At 46.5% G+C, this 18,367-nt stretch overlaps 1 pseudogene; it reads right to left on the bottom strand.

The window, feature by feature from the left end:
* Positions 1 to 10,236: 10,236 nt before the first annotated feature.
* On the bottom strand, positions 10,237 to 18,367 carry LOC142428576 (beta-crystallin B3-like; annotated as a pseudogene).

Raw genomic sequence — 18,367 nt, 5'->3', positions numbered from 1 at the left:
GCCAGAAGAGATGACGCTGCATTGCCTCAGAGAATCGAGCAGGGATGCTGTGCTAAGCTTTAGCCATTGTCCAGCTCAGCAAATAACCACAAAGGCTGGGGCTCAGTACAATAATGTAATTAGCGGTTAGATTCAGCCTCGCCAGGGCGACTGGGTCACTGGGCCTGGGGAGAACACACACTTTGGATGTGTCAGCCATCTGGCTGCCAGGACTAGTCTGACACCCGGTTCACTGGAGCAGTCAGGCAGCCACTGGGAGCATGTCCTCCAAACACTACTGCCATTGAGTTGATTCCAACTCCTAGCAATCCTGTGGGGCAGAGCAAAAGAGCTCTCCTTCCAACATTTCTCCCCAGGTGGGTGCAAATTGCTGACCATGTTGTTAGCAGCCCAATGGCTAACCCCCGACACCACCAGCGCTCCTTTGGGGACAAATCTCAGTGGCCCTATGGAAGAGCCAGCAGGGCTGGGAAGGTACATAGCAGGGCTTGTATTGTCCCAGAAGTCATATCCTTAACCCATCCGGCTATTAACTAAAGGATTGGAGATTCTAGTCCTCTCGGAGGAGAGCACCTTGGAAGAAAGGCCTGGCAATTGACTCCTCCCAAATTAGCCACTGAAAACCCGTGGACACAGCTCTACTCTAAGCCACCCATAGGGGTCACTGTGTGTCACGGCTGATTCAACTGTCACTGATATCTGGCACCTGTCCTGTCATCAGTTTCTAGATATGTCCTTATTTCACATAAGTGAAGACCATGCTGCTTTGGCTCTGTTGTGACTGAACTTTTTTCACCCATGGGTTGCAGTGGGTTAAGCTCACTGCAGGGTTGGCAGTTCAAACCCACAGGAGAAGGATGAGGCAGTCTGTTCCCATAAAGATGTCGACCACAAGAGTAGGTTGACCCTGTTCTAGAGTGTCACTATGAGTTGGCATTGACTGGGAGGAGTGGGGGTTATTTCTTGAGCACGTCTTCTTCTCAGGTGCATCCATGTCGAGGCATGCAATGGGAATCCTTTCTCTTTATGACTGGATGACATTCCATTGTGTGTTGCTCAGGAGCTGACCATGGGCAACCCTAGACCCAGCAGTCACAACACAGGATGACATGCTCAACATGTGATAGCCATGGCCAATCCAGCACCATCAGCTGTAGCAGAAGGCTGGCCACATTGTCAACCCATTAAAAGGCAAAAAGGGCTGAGAGCCAGATTTGATCTTGAGTCCTAGTCCAATGCTCCCCTGCTGTGGCACTTGGGACATTGACGGTTTCTGCTTCTCTCTGCACCTCAATTTCTCCTTGTGTAAATGAGCTCACTCTTTGTCAAGGACTTCATTTTATTTGGATCCAAAACCAATGCCCATGGAAATTACAGCCAAAAAAGTCAAATGATATATTGCCTTGGGCAAATCTATTGCCTTAACTCATTGCCATCAAGTTGATTCTGACTTATCTTGACCCTGGTGAGTTTCTGAGACTGTAACTCTTTGTGGGAGTAAAAAGTCTCATCTTCCTTCTGCAGATCAGCTGGAAATTTTGAACTGCTGACCTTGCAGTTAGCAGCCCAATGCATAACCACCAGGGCTCCTCAAGACCTCTTTAAAGGATTTAAGAGAAAAGATATCACTTTGAAGGCTAGCGTGCGCATGACCCAAGCCATGGTCATTTCAGTCACCTCATATCATGTGAAGTTGGACACTGAATAAGGAAGAGTGAAGAATTGATGCCTTGAGTTGGAGAAGAATATTGAATATACTGTGAGAATAGTATAGGATCCCTGAGAATAGTATAGGATCCATGGTAGTGGCAGTGAGTCAATAGAGTAAACTAATCTCTCCTGGAAGAAGTACAGTCAGAATGTTCCTTAGAAGTAAGGATGGCAAGACTTTGTCTCACGTACTTTGGACATATTGTCAGCAGAGAACAGTCCCTTGGAAGGACATCATGCTCAGTGAAGTGGAGAGGCAAAGAAAGAGAGGAAGGCACTGAATGAGATGAGTTGCCACAGTGACTGCAACACTGGGTTCAAATACAATTGTGAGGATGACGCAGGGCCATTCTATTGTCCATGAGGTTGCAATGGGTCAGAACTGAATCATTGACCCCTGTAGGTGAGAGATGGTTCCGTGAAACACAGTCGTGCACTTGGCTTTATAGAGGCTTGGTAAGAGTATCTGTTGTTATTGTTGCTATCATTGTCATTGCTGCTGCTACTGCTATAGTTTTGCACTGTACATCACTGCTGGCTGCCTGTCCCTAATGAATACAGTGGGTTGGAATGGGTGTCCCAGAGTTGACACGCTGTTTCAAGCCTCAATTCTTGTTGTAAAATTTAAATTCTGCAGCTAGCAGTCAAGTCTCTCTCTCTCTCTCTCTCTCTCTCTCTCTCTCTCTCTCTCTCTCTCTCTCTCTCTCTCTCTCTCTCTCTCTCTCCCTCCCTCCCTCTCTCCCTCTCCCTCTCTCTTTCTCTCTTTTTTTTAATCAATCATTTTATTGGGGGTTCTTATAGCTCTTATAACAAGCACATTTGTACATATGCTGCCATCATCAGTTTCAAAACACTTTCTGCTTGAGCCCTCGGTATCAGTTACTTATTTGCCCTCTCTCCCCCGACCCTCCCATCCTTGTGAACCCTTGATAATTTATAAAATATTTTTATTTTAATATTTACACCATCCGCTGTCTCTCTTCACCCACATTTCTGTTGTTCATTCCCCTGATGGGGTGGGGGTGGGGCAGAAGTAGTTATACATCAATCATTGAGATTGGTTCCCCTTTCTCCCCCTTCTCCCCTCATCTTCCTCCTACCCTCATGGAATCACTAATCCCATTATTGTTTCTGAGGGGTTTATCTGTCCTGGATTGTGTGTGTCAAGAACTCTTATCTGTACCAGTGAACATGCACAAGTAAAATAGACCTGGGGTCATGATAGTGGGGGAGGATAGGGAAGCATTAAAGAACTAGAAGAAAGTTGTGTGCTTCGTTGGTGCTATACTGCACCCTGGCTAGCCCCCACCCTTTTTCAGATAATTTTATTTAGGACTCTTACAGCTCTTATAACAACCCATACATCAAATGTAAAGCATATTTGTACACAGGTTGCCATCATTATTTTCTAAACATGTACATTCTATTTGAGCCCTTGGTATCAACTCCTCTTTTTACCGTTCCTTCCCCCTCCCACCCTGTGACCCCTTGATAAATTATCAATTATTATTTTCATATCTTTTTTGAGAGGAAAAATATTTTCATACATCGTGCTTAGGTTATTATTCCTATTATTTTACATTTTTAATTGTGACTTAGAGGAAGGTTTACAGAGCAGATAGTAGCTTTACATTCAATACTTCATATCTTACACCAACCACTGTCTCCTTTCCCCCACAGTTTCTTCCCACCAACTCTCCCCATCTTCCTCCTACCCTCCTGGTATTGCTACTCCCATTTTGTTCCTGAGGGGTTTGTCTGACCTGGATTCCATGTGTTGTGAGCTCTTATCTGTGTACATGCTACAGTCTAGCCTGCAGTAAAAAGCATGGTGAGGAAGCCTCAAGGAACCAGAGTAATATTGTGTGTTTCATCAGTGCTATACTTCATTCTGGTTGATCCATCCCTTCCTTGTGGCCCTTCTGTAAGGGGATAACCCATTGTCTACAGATGGGTTTTGGGTCTCTGTTCTTACCTACCTTGTTCTCAAAAATATGTATGTTTGTTTTGGATCTTCTGATGCCTGTTCCCTGATCCCATCGACACCTCATGATCTCACAGGCTGGTGTGCTTCTTCCATGTGGGCTTGCTTCAAGCCTTTAAGACCCCAGATGCTTTATCTTTTGATAGCTGGGCACCATCAGCTTTCTTCACCACATTTGCTTGTGCACCCATTTTGTCTTAAGCAATTGTGTCAGTAGGGTAAGCATCACAGAGTGCCAGGTTGTTAGAACAAAATGTTCTTGCATTGAGGGAGGACTTGAACAGAGACCCAAAGCTCATCCATTTCTTCAATGTATTGCCATATAAATATATGTACCTATGCCAATACCTCTAGTTTTATGAATGAATATATTTATATAAGTGCACACCTATGTTTATATCTCTATACAGAGCTTTTCTTCCTAAATCTTTCCTCTGTTTCCTTTTACCTTCCTCCTTTCCCACCATGATGCCCGCCCTTCTTCTGCCTCTTAATAATTCCTCTCAGCTAGATTGCTGCTGCTCCAACACCACCGTGCATCCTCCTTGTTGTTAATTTTAATTCCCTAGTTGTTCCCCTAACTATGGCATTGTTTGCTCATCTCTCTCTCTCTCTTTCCCTGCCTCTTCCTCCCTCTATGTCCTTCTGAAACCTTCAGTCCCATTGCTTTCTCCTCAGGCTTGTTTTCCATGCCTATCTTATATAGGTAGACAAACCAATAATAATGTAGACAATACAAAAAGAAAGCAAAATGTTGAATAAAAAGAGAAAAATATATATGATAATAACTAGCAAAAAACAAAGGCATAGATAATTCCAGGTCTGTCCACTGACCTTTATGACTATCTCCCCATTGGTCCTGGGGGGGGGGGGTTCTGGGAACTGCCCCTCCTAGCCTGAAATCTATTTTGGGGAGCTCCTCGGGGGTTTTGTGGCTTGGCTTTGCTCCCTTTGCTGATCTGTTATGTTCCCTTCTTGATTCACCCCACTGTGGGGGGTTCAGACTGGTTTCACTCCCCACTGTGTGTCCCCAGTATTGTCCTCAGTCACAGAATGTTCAGCAAGGGGACCTCATGTCTCGAGCTACTGTTGGCCCTATAGTTCCCTCTGTGCCTTAGCAGCTCCATGCAGGGATGTCATCCTTAGGGCTTGGTGTATCGATATAGGGTCTAGAACCTTTGCTCTTTTTCCTTCTTGGTTTGCTTCTGTGTGGGCATGGCAAGCCTTCCCCTTTCCCCAACCTGTAGATTTAGTATTGTCCTCTGTTGCACATACTTCCAGGGAGGGGATCAGTTTGGCTCTGATTGGAGCCGGGCCTGTAGCCCATTCTGTTCATACATTGCTCCATGTGCCTACATTGCCCTCAAGGTGGCATGCACACTCCCAATTTTGTGAAGACATAACCAATGCTCTCCCCCTGGGTGGGTTAGTGCCCTGCTCCCCCAGTGCCATCATCTCTACCCCTCTGTGTTCCTCCTCTTTTCTTCCCCTTCCCCCCTTTCCCCTTCTTTATGTTGGAATGACATGTGCATCCTTGGGTTGGCCTTTCCCCCACCCAACTGTCTGTACCTCAACCCATATATTGGGAGATAAGTGTCTTTTCTTCTGTACCTACTATGCTGATTATACTTACCTGCGTGAACTCATGTTATACTTATCCTTTGGTGATTAACTAACTTCACTTAGCATAATTTCCTCCAATTCTTCCCATTAGGCAATGTGCTTCATGTGATCATGAGTGTTTTTTAGTGACACATAGTGCTCCATTGTGTGTACATGCCAGAGTTTTCTAATCCACTCATCTGTTGATGGAAGTTTAGGTTGTTTCCAATTTTTTTGAAATTGTACTGCAATAAACATTGGGGCTCAGGCGACTGGTCATGGTCTATTTCCTACCTCTTCTTGGTATTTGCCCAGTAGAGGGATAGCTGTAGCCCCCACTCTTAATGCTTCTTTGTTACATTGTGAGGGAATAAGCCCCTAACACATCATCACGGGTCTGGTAGTTGCAATTGTACAGTGATAATAAATAAAGATTATTGTAAAGTCATGTAGAGCATGAGAGATATAAAAGAGATTGAAATAATGGAGTCAGACACATTTCATGGTGGCATGCTCACCTCAGCCTCACTTGGTGGTCCACGTGGAGAGAGAGAGATTTGTTGCTAACCAAGGCTTTTATAGTTTCTGGGGACATGCAAGCCCCCTAATTACAGGTGAAGACATACATCACAAGAAAGGGTTGTGCTAAAGGTAATACAATAATGGGAAGGGTGATCTAGGGGTATCCTAGATTCAGGATGGCATCCTAACTTTGGATGTCACTGAGCAGGTTTGACCTGTTCTCTGGATCTCCATAGAAACCATTATCAGTAGGGTGTAAACCCACCCTGCAGGGACCAAACTGATGACTGCAAGCCTTTAGGGAGAAGTAGCCCATTGTCCTTAACAGCAGAGAGTGGGTCCTACTTGTGGTGGGATCAGATAGTAGTCTGGCAACTGAATGCCTTAACAATCATTTTCCATTAGCTACAAGCAGTGTCCTAAGAAGAACATATATTTGGGGAAGATGACTTGGGAGAAATCTTACTGTTTCCCACACTACATGTGCCTGGGAAAGTGACGTCGCCTCTCTGAGTCTAACTTTCCTTCACTGTTAAGTCAGATTACGTTGTCTTACGATCCAATGAGATGATGTATTTTAAAATAAAATAAACAGAGGAAGAAGAGTTAGAAATATATGGACTGAGGGACTGATTGCTTCCATAAACATCTGCCTCCTTTATAATGAGACCAGAAAAACTGGACGGTCCCCATCTACCATTATTGAACATTTTGATCCAAGAATCTATAGAAGAATTATGATCAAAAGGGAGGACATAGAATCAGATTTTAAGTTCTTGGAATTCAGACTTTCTGGAGCTACAGAGACTGGATGACCCCTTGAAAGTTTAGCCCTGAGATCATCTTTAAACCTTAAACAACAACAAAATTCTCCTGAAAATCGAACAATAGTTTAGTTTAACTAGTCAAAAAAGTCATCCTTGCACACTATACTCTTTTAAGAATTACCTATATAGCAGATGGACATTGAGTATCTACTCATGTACTCCCTCAATGCAAGAACATTTTGTTCTATTAAACTAACATGCCACGATGCTCACTTTCCCAACACGATCGCTGAAGACAAAGTGGGTGCATAAGAAAATGTGGTGAAGAAAGCTGATGGGACCCAGCTATCAAAACATAGCATCTGGGGTCTTAAAGGCTGAAGATAAACAAACAGCCACCTTGCGGAGAAGCAACAAAGCCCACATGGAAGAAGCACACCAGCCTGTGTGACTACGAGGAGATATGGGATCAGGTATCGGGCATCAAAGAACAAAAAAAATCATATCAATGTAAATGAGGGTGAGTGCGAAGTGGAGACCCAAAGCCCATCTGTAGGCAACTGGACATCCCCTTATGAAGGGTTGCGGAGAAGAGAGGAGCCAGTCAGGGTGCAGTTTAGCAACAATGAAGTGTACAACTTTCCTCTAGTTCTTTAATCTTCCTGCCCCCCACAATCATGATCCCAATTCTACCTCACAAACCCGGCTAGACCAGAGGATGTACACTGGTACAGATAAGAGCTGAGAACACAGGGAATCCAGGACAGATAAACCCCTCAGGACCAATAATGAGAGTGGTGATACCAGGAAGGTAAGGGAATTATGGGGTAGAAAGGGGGAACCGATCACTAGGATCTACATGTAACCCCATCCCTGGGGGAGAGACCATAGAAAAGGGGGTGAAGGGAGACATCAGACAGTGTAAGACATGACAAAATAATAATAATTTATAAATTATCAAGGGTTCATGGGGGGAATGGAGAGGTAAGGGGAAAATGAGGAGCTAATAGCAAGGACTGAAGTAGAAAGAATAATGTTTTGAGAAAGATGCGGGCAACAAATGTACAAATGTGCTTGACACAATGGACGAATCTATAGATTGTGATAAGAGTTGTATGAGCCCCCAATAAAGCAATTTTTAAAAGAAAAAAAAAGAATTACCTATATTGGATCAAACTGACAACAGCAACAAGAAAGATGAAATGAGAACCTCAGGGTTAATGTTAACATCCAGTTGAACAGCTCAGAAGAGAAGGGTGAAAACTATTGCAAAATGTGTAGTCTGTCCTCCATACCACTGAGAATAGAAACTGCTGGATTGGTGTATGTGTTCTTGTGTATATTCTCAAATATATATATATGTATATATATATTCAAGTTTATAAGATCTTTGCAGCGATAAACTAGCCATCACTAATTTATAGACTGGAGCCCTGATGGCATAGTAGTTACACATTGGTCAGCAATTAAACCCACCTGTGTCAAGAGAGAAAGATGTTCTCATAAAGAGTTACAGACTCAGAAGCCCACAAGAGCAAGTCCACCCTGTCCTATTCAGTCGTTATGAGTTGGAATCAACCTAATGGCAGTGAGTTTGAGTTGGTTTGCAGAGTAGAGCAAGGTCTCTCTCTGTGTCAGAGAGGTGGGTGGCATGCCCTGGAGGGAGGGAACTTTGACTTCTAGTCCTGGATCTCCTCTAACTTCCACATACAACCCAAAGTAAAAAGATGCCAAGGTGAGTTTGATGTTTTAATATGTAGGTGGCTGTGACAGAAAATCAACACTGTCCTCTGAGTGACTCTCTAAGGCCCCCTTGGACTGCTCCACACCTTGACCACTCAGAGGCTTCTGGGGTGCGGGCTGAGGTGGGCTTGGGGTTGCTGTTGTTAGGTGATGTGTGTCAACTCCAACCCAAAACAACCTGTGCACCAGAGAACTGCCCACAGGGCCTGCTAGTCTCCATCTTTATGGGAACAGATCTTCAGGCCTTTCTCCTGTGGAGCCTCCAGGTGGGTTCAAACCAGCAACTTTGTGGTGAGTAACCGAGTTCTCAAGCATTGAGTGCAGGATACAATGGGGAAAATAAAGTCCGGAAATGACGTGCAGGATGGATGTGGGAGGGGTGGGACTTTAGCAAGCCACTGTCAGTCTCCCTCTCCCCAGGCTCGGAGGCTACACAGGATGATCAGCACTGCCACAGCAGCTGTCCTCACCTGCCTGTCCCCACCATCACCCATTGCCCAGAGAATGCACAGGCTCTGAGCAGCAAAGGGCAGGCATGGAGGTTCCGGGAGCTCTGATCCCAGCCAAAGCTGCAGAAGACCTCAGTACAGGGGGTCAGAGACACTGAGGCTTGGATAAAAGGGTCACCATCTGTGGGAGTTACATAATGTTATGTCACCTTGAAGATATAGACGTGAAGAGGTGGAATTTAGGTCACAGCCTGATGGTACCTCCTTGTGGGTAGGGCCTTCTCATAAGGAGGATCCTGGGAAATACCCCCTCTCTCTGCTTAACCTTCTTGGTGAGCCATACCGTGTCCTGTGAGAGCCTCGTGATGCTTCCACCACCATTGGATCCACAAGACTCTGCATCCACCAGCCTGTGGGCTTCCTGCATTACATGTAGCAGTTTGAGTTTGAAGAGGAATTTATGGACTAGTATCAGATTTATGGACTTGATCTGGACTGTACGGGGATATTTTCCTGATACATAACTACTTCTTGATATAAAGCTCTCTCTTACACATATGAGTGTCACTGAATTTGTTTCTCTGATCAACCAAGTCTAACACACCATCATTGCTCCCCCAATTGCTGCAGAAGCCTATTGTTGCTTCCCCTGCTACCCCAGATCCCACAGTCTATTCTCTGCATTCCACTAGAGTGAAGTCTGACATCTGTCTTCCTTTCCAGATTGTCCATGACTCCCATCTTCCCTGAGAAGAGCAAGCTACCCAGATACTCTGAACAACTTACCCCCCACCACTGTTCTAGCCCCTTCCCCTCCCACTCTCTGCCTCCTACTTTCTCCTTTCAACCTCCTGAGCATTTCTCCATCACCCTAACACATGTTTGCCTCAGGTCCTTTAAGAATTACTTGGAATTGATCTGTTTATTGCTGTTTCCTCAGACCTTGGATGGGCCTGGCATTTGCTAAATAAGTTAATGAAAGCAAAGACTGACAGCTGGATAGAGAGGAAAAATGATGGACAAATGAATAGATGGGAGAAAGGAAAGAAAGAAGGAAAGATGGATGGATGGATGGATGGATGGATGGATGGATGGATGGATGGATGGATGGATGGATGGATGGAAAAACTGATACACATTCATATAGACAGATAGGCAGACAAATGAGGGACAGAGGTGTATGTGTGTTTCTACTTGAAAGAACAGAATCTTGGATGTGAGCCTAGCTCTCAGCCTTGCCCGGGGGCCTTAGAACCTCCAGATCTTACCCCCTTCATCTGGCCCCTCTTGGAAAGGAAGTGAAGCAACTCAGAGGACTAAGCAGGAAGGGAACTGACCCCAGTTTTATTGAGCAGATTCAGGGAAGGGTAGATGGGCAGGCCCTTGCCCAGTCCTGGAGCCCCTCTTCTTGGCTCTGCTGTCCCTAGGGGTGGGTGGTGCTGCTAGGCCTGGGTGCCCTTCATCTACTTGTGCATTTCTGGTCTCAGATGCAGCACACGCACTGCAGCTGAGGCTGGCTGGCATTCCAGTGTTGATACTCTCCCTGCTCGAACACATACTGGCAGCCACGGGACCAGGGAACTCATAGCCGACCCACCTGCTGGGGTGTCAACATCAGCCTGCCTCCAATCTCCCTGCCTTCAGTCAGACAGCTTTGGTAAGCCAGCTTCAAACCATGCTCTTCCCGTGTCTGGAGGCCTCTGTGGTTCCCCAGTGAGCGCCCTCGGGATGAACTCAAACTCCTTACTGTGCCCACAAGATCCTGCACAAAGGCCTCATCTCATACAGTCCTCCTTACCCCCTCAACCCCAGCCTCTCTTCTTTAGCCTGTTTTCCGAGAAGCTGTTGTGCTTCTGAGCCTTTGCATGTGCTGTTCCACCTGCCTGAAACACACTTCCTTGCTTTATCTTTATCCCACCCCATCCCCCATTTTTAACTATCATGCTTTCCATCTCAGTTTAAATGCCTCATCCTCCAGGAAGCCTTCCCAACTTCCCCAGGCCAGGTCAAGCACTTCCTCTGGGCCCCAGTGTGCACAATCCAGACCACAATGACCTGTGGTCACCTGCTTTCCTATTTGTCTCCCTACCAGATTGTGAGATTCTTCTTGAGGGCAGAGGCTGCAACGTTCTCAATCCTCACCTCCCCTGTCTCCCTGTATCGCATATGCACATAGTTGGTAAAACATGAGGATAAAGTCTTTTCTGGGAGTGTCCCCAGATCACAAGTCCACAAGTAAAACACACCTAAAACCAAACCACCCCATGCTGAGTTGAACATGACTCAGAGCAACCCATGTAGGACTGAGTAGAGCTGCCTGCAGGGTTTCAAGACTGTTGTCTTTATGGGAGTAGGCAGCCTCATTTTTCTCCTGAGGAGTGGCTGGTAGGTTTCCACTACCAACCCGGAAGTTTGCAGGCCAATGCTGAACCCACAGAATTTCCTGTAAACCCCAGTGGTCCTCCAGTGCTAGAAATTACTCATTCCCTTCATGGGGGCTTCTAGAATTGATGGAAGAATATCTATGTGAAGGTTCCTCCAGCCCCAGAGGAACAAGAAGCCTCAAGTTGCAATTCCGCTAGGAGCCAGAGGTATGCTTGACCAGAGGAAGGGGTAGGAGAGAGGGTCAAGAAGTCTTCCTTCTATTTATTCTCTCATTGATATATCCACATCTATCCATCTATCCATCCATTATCCATCCATCATCTATCCACCTGTCCATATATCATCTATCCATCCATCAAAACACCCACCTACTAATCTACCTATACATACATAAATAAATATACCTATTTGTACATAAATACACTTATTTACGTATCCATCTATCAATTAATACACACATATATACAACCGTCCATCATCTATATTTATATATACATAAATACATACATATGTAAATGCACCCATCCATCCACCTCTCCTCACCTATAAATCTATCAATGAATCTATTCATTCTTCTATTTATTCTCCCAATAATTCATCTAGGTTAGCTCCCATCCATCTGTGTATCCAACCACCCATTCTGCTATTTTCCCAATAATCCACCTAACCTATCTCCCATCAATCCTTTCACCCACTCATCCATTCATTCATCCACCCATGATCAGTCCATCCCTCCTTCTGTCTTTCCTTCCTTCCACTCAACTATTCATCATTTTATTCATCATTTCCCTTACATCCCACTGATGGCATGGACACTCGCCACCCAGTCCTAGAAGCCATGGGTCCAGAGACTGAGCATATCCTCTTCCATTATCTCCATCATTCGGCCAATGAAAGCTGGATTCTCAAACTGATGCAGCTTATGGTCTGGACCATCCTGTAGGCAAGATCATGGAGTGAAGCAGCTGCGCCTGAACCCAGAATGGGGCTCCAGAATCAAGCCACACGCCAAAAGAACCCACCCCGAACCCAGCACCTGAGGGTCTGAGGAGGATGTAGGAACCCTAGAGGCATAGCAGAGAAACCAAAGGGAGACCTTTCAAATCGGGTCCCTCCCTACCATTTTACAGATGGGGAAACTGAGGCTCAGAGAGGGAGAAAATAAACAAGATCACTTATGCATCGTTAGCTTTCACTTTTTTTAATCATTTTATTGGGGGGCTCTTACAAACCTTATAGCAATCCATCGTTCAATTGTATTAAGCACACTTGTACATATGTTGCCGTCAACATTTCCAATTTTTTTTTCTTTCTACTTGAGCCCTTGGTATCAGCTCCTCTTTTTCCCCCTCCTTCCCCAATTCTCCCGAGCTTTCACTCTTGACTACACTGGATTCAGATTTTGCCTTTCGCTGGGAAGAGGCTCACTGCCATAGAGTCAATGTTGACTCATAGTGACCGTATAGGGCAGGGCAGAACTGCCCTTGTGAGATTCCAGGACTGTAACTCTTTATGGGAGTAGAACGCCCCCTCTTTCCCCTGTGGAGTGGCAAGTGGTTTCAAGCTACAGTCCTCATGAATCAACATTCAGTGCATAACCACTATGGCATCAGGGTTCCTGCGATGAGGAGAACATGTGAATAAATCTCGGGGGGGGGGGGCCGGGGATAGTGGGAAAGAGGATTTTTTTTGAAAGGCATTTTTAAAGCATCACAGTGTACTGTGCCTCACTAGGTCAGTGGTTCTCAACCTGTGTGTTGTGACCCCTTAGGGGGTCAAACTACCCTTTCACAGGGGTCACCCAATTCATAACAGTAACAAAATTACAGTTATGAAGTAGCAATGACAATAATTTTATGGTTGGTGGTCACCACAACATGAGGAACTAGTAAAGGGTCACAGCATTAAGAAGTTTGAGAACCACTGCTCTTGTTTATTTGCAAAATGCAAGGGAAGAACTTGAGATATTTACTTTTGATTCGTTTCTGGAGTTGCTTTCTGGAATTTGTGAGCCTGGGCCATGTGAGCTGGTTTTGTAGGGTTACAAGGGATGTCCTTTTATAAGGGATGATGGCTGATTTATGATGTGAACACTGGGGACCTGACTCACACCCAGTGGTCATTCTGGGTCTAGTGTTTCTTGGCCTGAAACAATCATTTAGGTCAGACATAGGAGGGTTACTCTCCACTGTCGACTCAGCCTCTGCAAGAGCTTGCAACAGTGAGCTTTTCTGAGTAGCTCCCAGCATGTCCTGCAGCTAGGAGTCCCCAGCAGTGAGCAAGAAGTTGTACTCACAGCATGCAGTGGTTGGCGGGACAGAAGGCTGTCATTGTGGTGGCTGCTGGACCAGGCATCCCAGCGAGGGTAGTCACCCTTCTCCAGGACAAATTGCCCCCCGCAGAAGGCCCTGCGTTCAAATGCCAGCCACCTAGAGGAGGAGCGAGACCCGCATGTGAGAATTGCTCAAGAGCTGCTTAGCTGGCACCCTCCCTCCAGCCTTACCACTGATTCCCGGGCCATCCTGGGAAATGGCTGAGACTCTGCCTTACGTCTGGCCTCTGGTTAGGACTCTCACCCCAATCTTCAGCCCAGTGCTTGGCACCCAGGCCTTTACTTATGGCATTTTCAATTGCCTCCTGTGCATGTGAAAGTTGAACAATTAATACGGAAGACTCAAGAGGAACTGATGCATTTGAATAATGGTAGTGGAAAAGAATATTAAAAGTACCCTGGACTACCAAAAAGAACCAACGAACTATCTTGGGGGAAGTGCAGCCAGAATGCTTCTTGGAGGCAAGGTTGGCAAGAGTTTGTCTCATACTTTGGGCCTGTTGCCAGGAGAGACCAGCCAGCCCCTGTAAAAGGACGTCCTGCTTGATAAAGCGGAGGGTCAGTGAAAAAGAGGAAGACACTCTAAAAGTTGGACTAACACAATGGCTACAGCAATGGGCTCAACACTAACAACCATTCTGAGGATGGTGCTGGGCTGGGTGGTGTTTGGGTCCATTGTGAATGGGGTTACTATGAGTCAGAAGCACCTCAATGACACCTAATAACAACATGGTTATTTCATTATGATTGCTTATTTACTGATATGTTACTTATCAGTTTCTTGTTACCCCAGTTTCTTGAGGAAAACCAAAGCCTAGAAGATGAGACAATTTCCCCAATATCATGGGTGTGGAATCTCTTTTCCACCAAGGATATAAATAAATAAATAGATAAATAAATAAATAATAAATAGATATATGGATATTTATTTATGACACCATTGGAGGGCCATACAAAATGATCAACTTAAAAATTAGCCTCTTCGGCTCAGAAGTAACAAAGCCCACATGGAAGAAGCATACCAGCTTATGTGATCACAGGGTGTCGAAAGTATCAGGCATCAAAGAACAAAAAATCATATCATTGTGAAGGAGGGGGAGTGCGAGGTGGGGACCCAAAGTCCATCTGTAGGCAACTGGACAGCCCCTTACGGAAGGGTCGCGGGGGAGGAGACCAGCCAGTCAGGGTGCAGTGTAGCAACGATGAAACATGCAACTTTCCTCTAGTTCCTAAATGCTTCCTTCCCCCCACCCCCACTATCATGATCCCAATTCTACCTTACAAATCTGGCTAGACCAGAGGATGGACACTGGTACAGATAGGAACTGTAAACACAGGGAATCCAGGGTGGATGATCCGTCAGGACCAGTGGTGAGAGTGGCGATACTGGGAGGATGGAGGGAGGGTGGGGTGAAAAGGGGGAATCGATTACAGGGATCTACATATAACCTCCTCCCTGGGGGAAGGACAACAGAAAAGTGGGTGAAGGGAAATGTCGGACAATGCAAGATATGACAAAATAATAATTAATAAATTATCAAGTGTTCGTGAGGGAGGGGTGGGGGGAGGGAGGGGGGAAATGCGGAGCTCATGCCAGGGGTTTAAGTGGAGATCAAATGTTTTGAGAATGATGAGGACAATGAAGGTACAGAGGTGGTTTACAAAATTGATGTATGTATGGATTGTGATAAGAGTTGTATGAGGCCACAATAAAATGATTTCTTTTAATTAGCCTCCTCCATTTGGTAAAACGTTTAATGAACTCTCCCCTAATGTGATGGCTAGAATGGTTTCTCTTTGGAGAGGCAGGTGACGTGACGTGAGCTGTATTGATTTTGCAGGTCTTCGATGGCCTTTGGGCTGGATGTTCCCCACCCCAGACCTAGATGATTAGGACCAGAGCTCAGCTTTTCAATCCAAAGGCAAGAATTTGAATCCCACAGAGCCACCTGACCTGCTTGATGTGTGATCATGGACAGATCATTTAATCCCTTAGACCTCAGTTTCCTCATCAGTAGAATAGGGTTCATAAACATTCATGTCTCTCATAGGGATGATGAAGGGCTCCCCAATACTGTGGAGCATCATTTTATCTGGTTTTGTTTTGATTAAAATTATAATGACTGAACCCCACTTGTCAGACACTGAACTGGGTGAAGGGTTAGGCGGCTTTTTAAAGAATGACAAGGTACTCCCCGATTTTACAAATGGGAAAAGTGAGGTATGATAGAGGGAGAGAGTTGCTCAAGGCCCCAGAGTGGACTTAAGGCTCCAGCCTGACTCTCAAAAGGCCTGGGGGTATGAGAAGGGTTATGGGTAGGTGGCGGGGGAGGGGGGAGGGGCGTGTCCAGGAACTTGCAGCCCAGACTCCACCTGGATGGAGCCTACCTTCTCCAGCAGGCTGTCCATCAGGTTGTGGCACTCAGCCGAGAGCTCGTTCCGCTTGTCCTGAAAGTTCTACAGCTCGTACATGGTCACCTGGAAGGACAGTATCCTGAGCACCCCTCTGGGCGGGTCCCCCAGCACCAGCCTCCCCTCAGTTTAAACCCTGGTGGTTGTGATAGGAAAAGCCTCCAGGACTCTCAAGTCAGTTACCCCAGAGGCACTCAGAGGGGACTGAGGGAATGGGGTGGGGGACATGTCCAGTGACCCAATAGCATGGAGTGACCTCAGAGAAACCAATGCCAGGATAGAATGTGGACCTAGATACAAACTTGTTCTGAGGAGTTAGAAATCTGTATTTTCTTTCATTTGAGGTGTCATTAATGAAAACTCCCACACAGGACAAACGCAACAGCATGTAAGCTTTGAACAGTGGGGAAGGCCACAGACCTGGATGCATAGCTGCTCTTGTAGATGTCCCTTGGGAAGTCCACTCTGGTCATTTGACAACAGTGCCAGAGGCCCAGAGAGGGTAAGTCACCTGCCAGGGACTGCACAGCAAAATTGATGGTGGACCCTCTGCTCCACACTTTATAGCACTGGTTCTTTTTCTCCCCCAACAGGAACAGCCCAAAGATGGCAAAGAAGAGACAGGAAGAGGTTGGCAGCTGCTCTGGGAATTTTCTAAATCCTTTGACATTTCAGAGGAGCTCTGGTGGCATAGTGGTTACACATTCGGCTGCAATCCGAAGGTCAGCAGTTCAAAACCATCAGCTGCTCTCCCGGAGAAAGACTGGGCTTTTTATCCCTGTAAAAATTACAGTGTTGTGTTCCAGGATGGGATGCTTCTAATAGCTCACCCATATTTGAGTAAGATGATTCAGAAGGTGAAGTTTTGGACTTTGAGCTAATTTTTTTAAATTACAGTGTCAGAAACCCATGGGGCGGGGGGCTCACTTTGAGTCAGCATTAACTCCATGGCAGTGAGTTTGGTAGGTTTTTAGGCATTTCAGTGCTGTCTCTCTGCCTCTCAGCAAAGGCCCAGCACATCCTCAGAACAGCCCCTCCCCATGTATTCTATCACACTATTCACAGACCCCACCTTGGATTCCCCCACCCCACCCCCAGGGATGGGTTAGAAAAGGCCAAAGCCAAAATGAAGTCCAGGAGGCCCTGACTTTCAGAAGCAAGCTTCCTCTATCAGCGATGGGGCACATGACCCATTTGACTTCCCCAGGGCCCAACCCACAGATTCCACTTGCCCTCTGCACTTGAGGGCCTCCCTTTGGATGAGGGTGGTGGGGCTTGTTCCCATGTTGCAGACACAGCTGTTGAGGGCCAGGCCAGGGACAAGATCTGTGGCTAGACTGTAGAGTCGGGGCTTGAAGCACTCCAGGGGCAGGAGACAGGGAGGGTGTAGGGATGCACACCTCCTTTCAGACGAGGTCAGAGAAGAAGCAGAAGTTGTCAGCAAAGAAGCCTGTCAACTGCACTGGCCCCTGCTGGCCTTCTGCAGGGACTGCCTGGCTGGGGAGTTTGGGAGGTGGGGACTGTGCCTGGAGCCTCTGGGCCCCACCCTGCTGAGTACCTTGTAGCTGCCGCCCAGTATCCCTTGCTGTTCTGCCACCTCCCCAGGAATGCCTATGGCTCCAAACTAAAGAGAAACAAGCCCCAGGTCCTCTGGAAGAAATGTAGGGGGAGGAGAAGGGGGGGAAGGAGGGGGTATTGGGATTGGAGCTGAGGATGAGAACAGAGCCTGGAGCACACACAGCTAGAAACCTCTCTTGGGTTGTTTAGTTTTTGAATAAAGTCCTCTGAGCCCCGGGCCTGGGCCATCTCACAGAGGGACCCCATCGGAGACCCAGTGGGGTAGGGGTTCTCCCTGAGGCCAGCAGGGAGGAAGAGGAGGGCTAGGGTCTGGTTCATTAGTCTAGGCTGTCTCTTCCACCCGGTGCTCCCCCACCCACAGAGGCCTTGGGGGTTTATCCAGAGATACTGGTCTGAGGAGGGCTCCTCTGCAGGGTCTCTCCCCTCCCCACCCTTCATCACTGCCTCCAGTGGGCAGTTCATGAAAACCTGCTCAGTGTTGGGCCTTGGATAGGTGAGGGGCTGAGCCAGGAAAACATAGACTAACGGGGACAGGAAGACAGACATCCTGAGGTCATTCTAGTGAGGACAGAAAGAAAGACATGCACTCAGTCATCCATCCCACATACTCTTGATGGGCAGGAGCCAGCCTTGTACACAGACTTGGACACAGGCAGGCGGTGCCACGGTCATGGGGACAGGGACACATGACACAGACTCCTATAGTCACCTGGGAGGGTCCCATGATGGTTACACACTCGCATACACACACAATGTGTACACGTATACTCACACATGCATAAATACACATAGACACATGCACTATCACATATCTACCACACACAATATATATACATATACACACATGCAAACATTCACACTTTGTACTCACCTGTTCATACAT

This window comes from Tenrec ecaudatus, chromosome 16, assembly GCF_050624435.1.
Source record: "Tenrec ecaudatus isolate mTenEca1 chromosome 16, mTenEca1.hap1, whole genome shotgun sequence".
NCBI classification, from domain to species: Eukaryota; Metazoa; Chordata; class Mammalia; order Afrosoricida; family Tenrecidae; genus Tenrec; species Tenrec ecaudatus.
The sequence above is the reverse complement of the archived record's forward strand: the minus strand, read 5'-3'. Positions and strand labels throughout refer to the sequence as shown.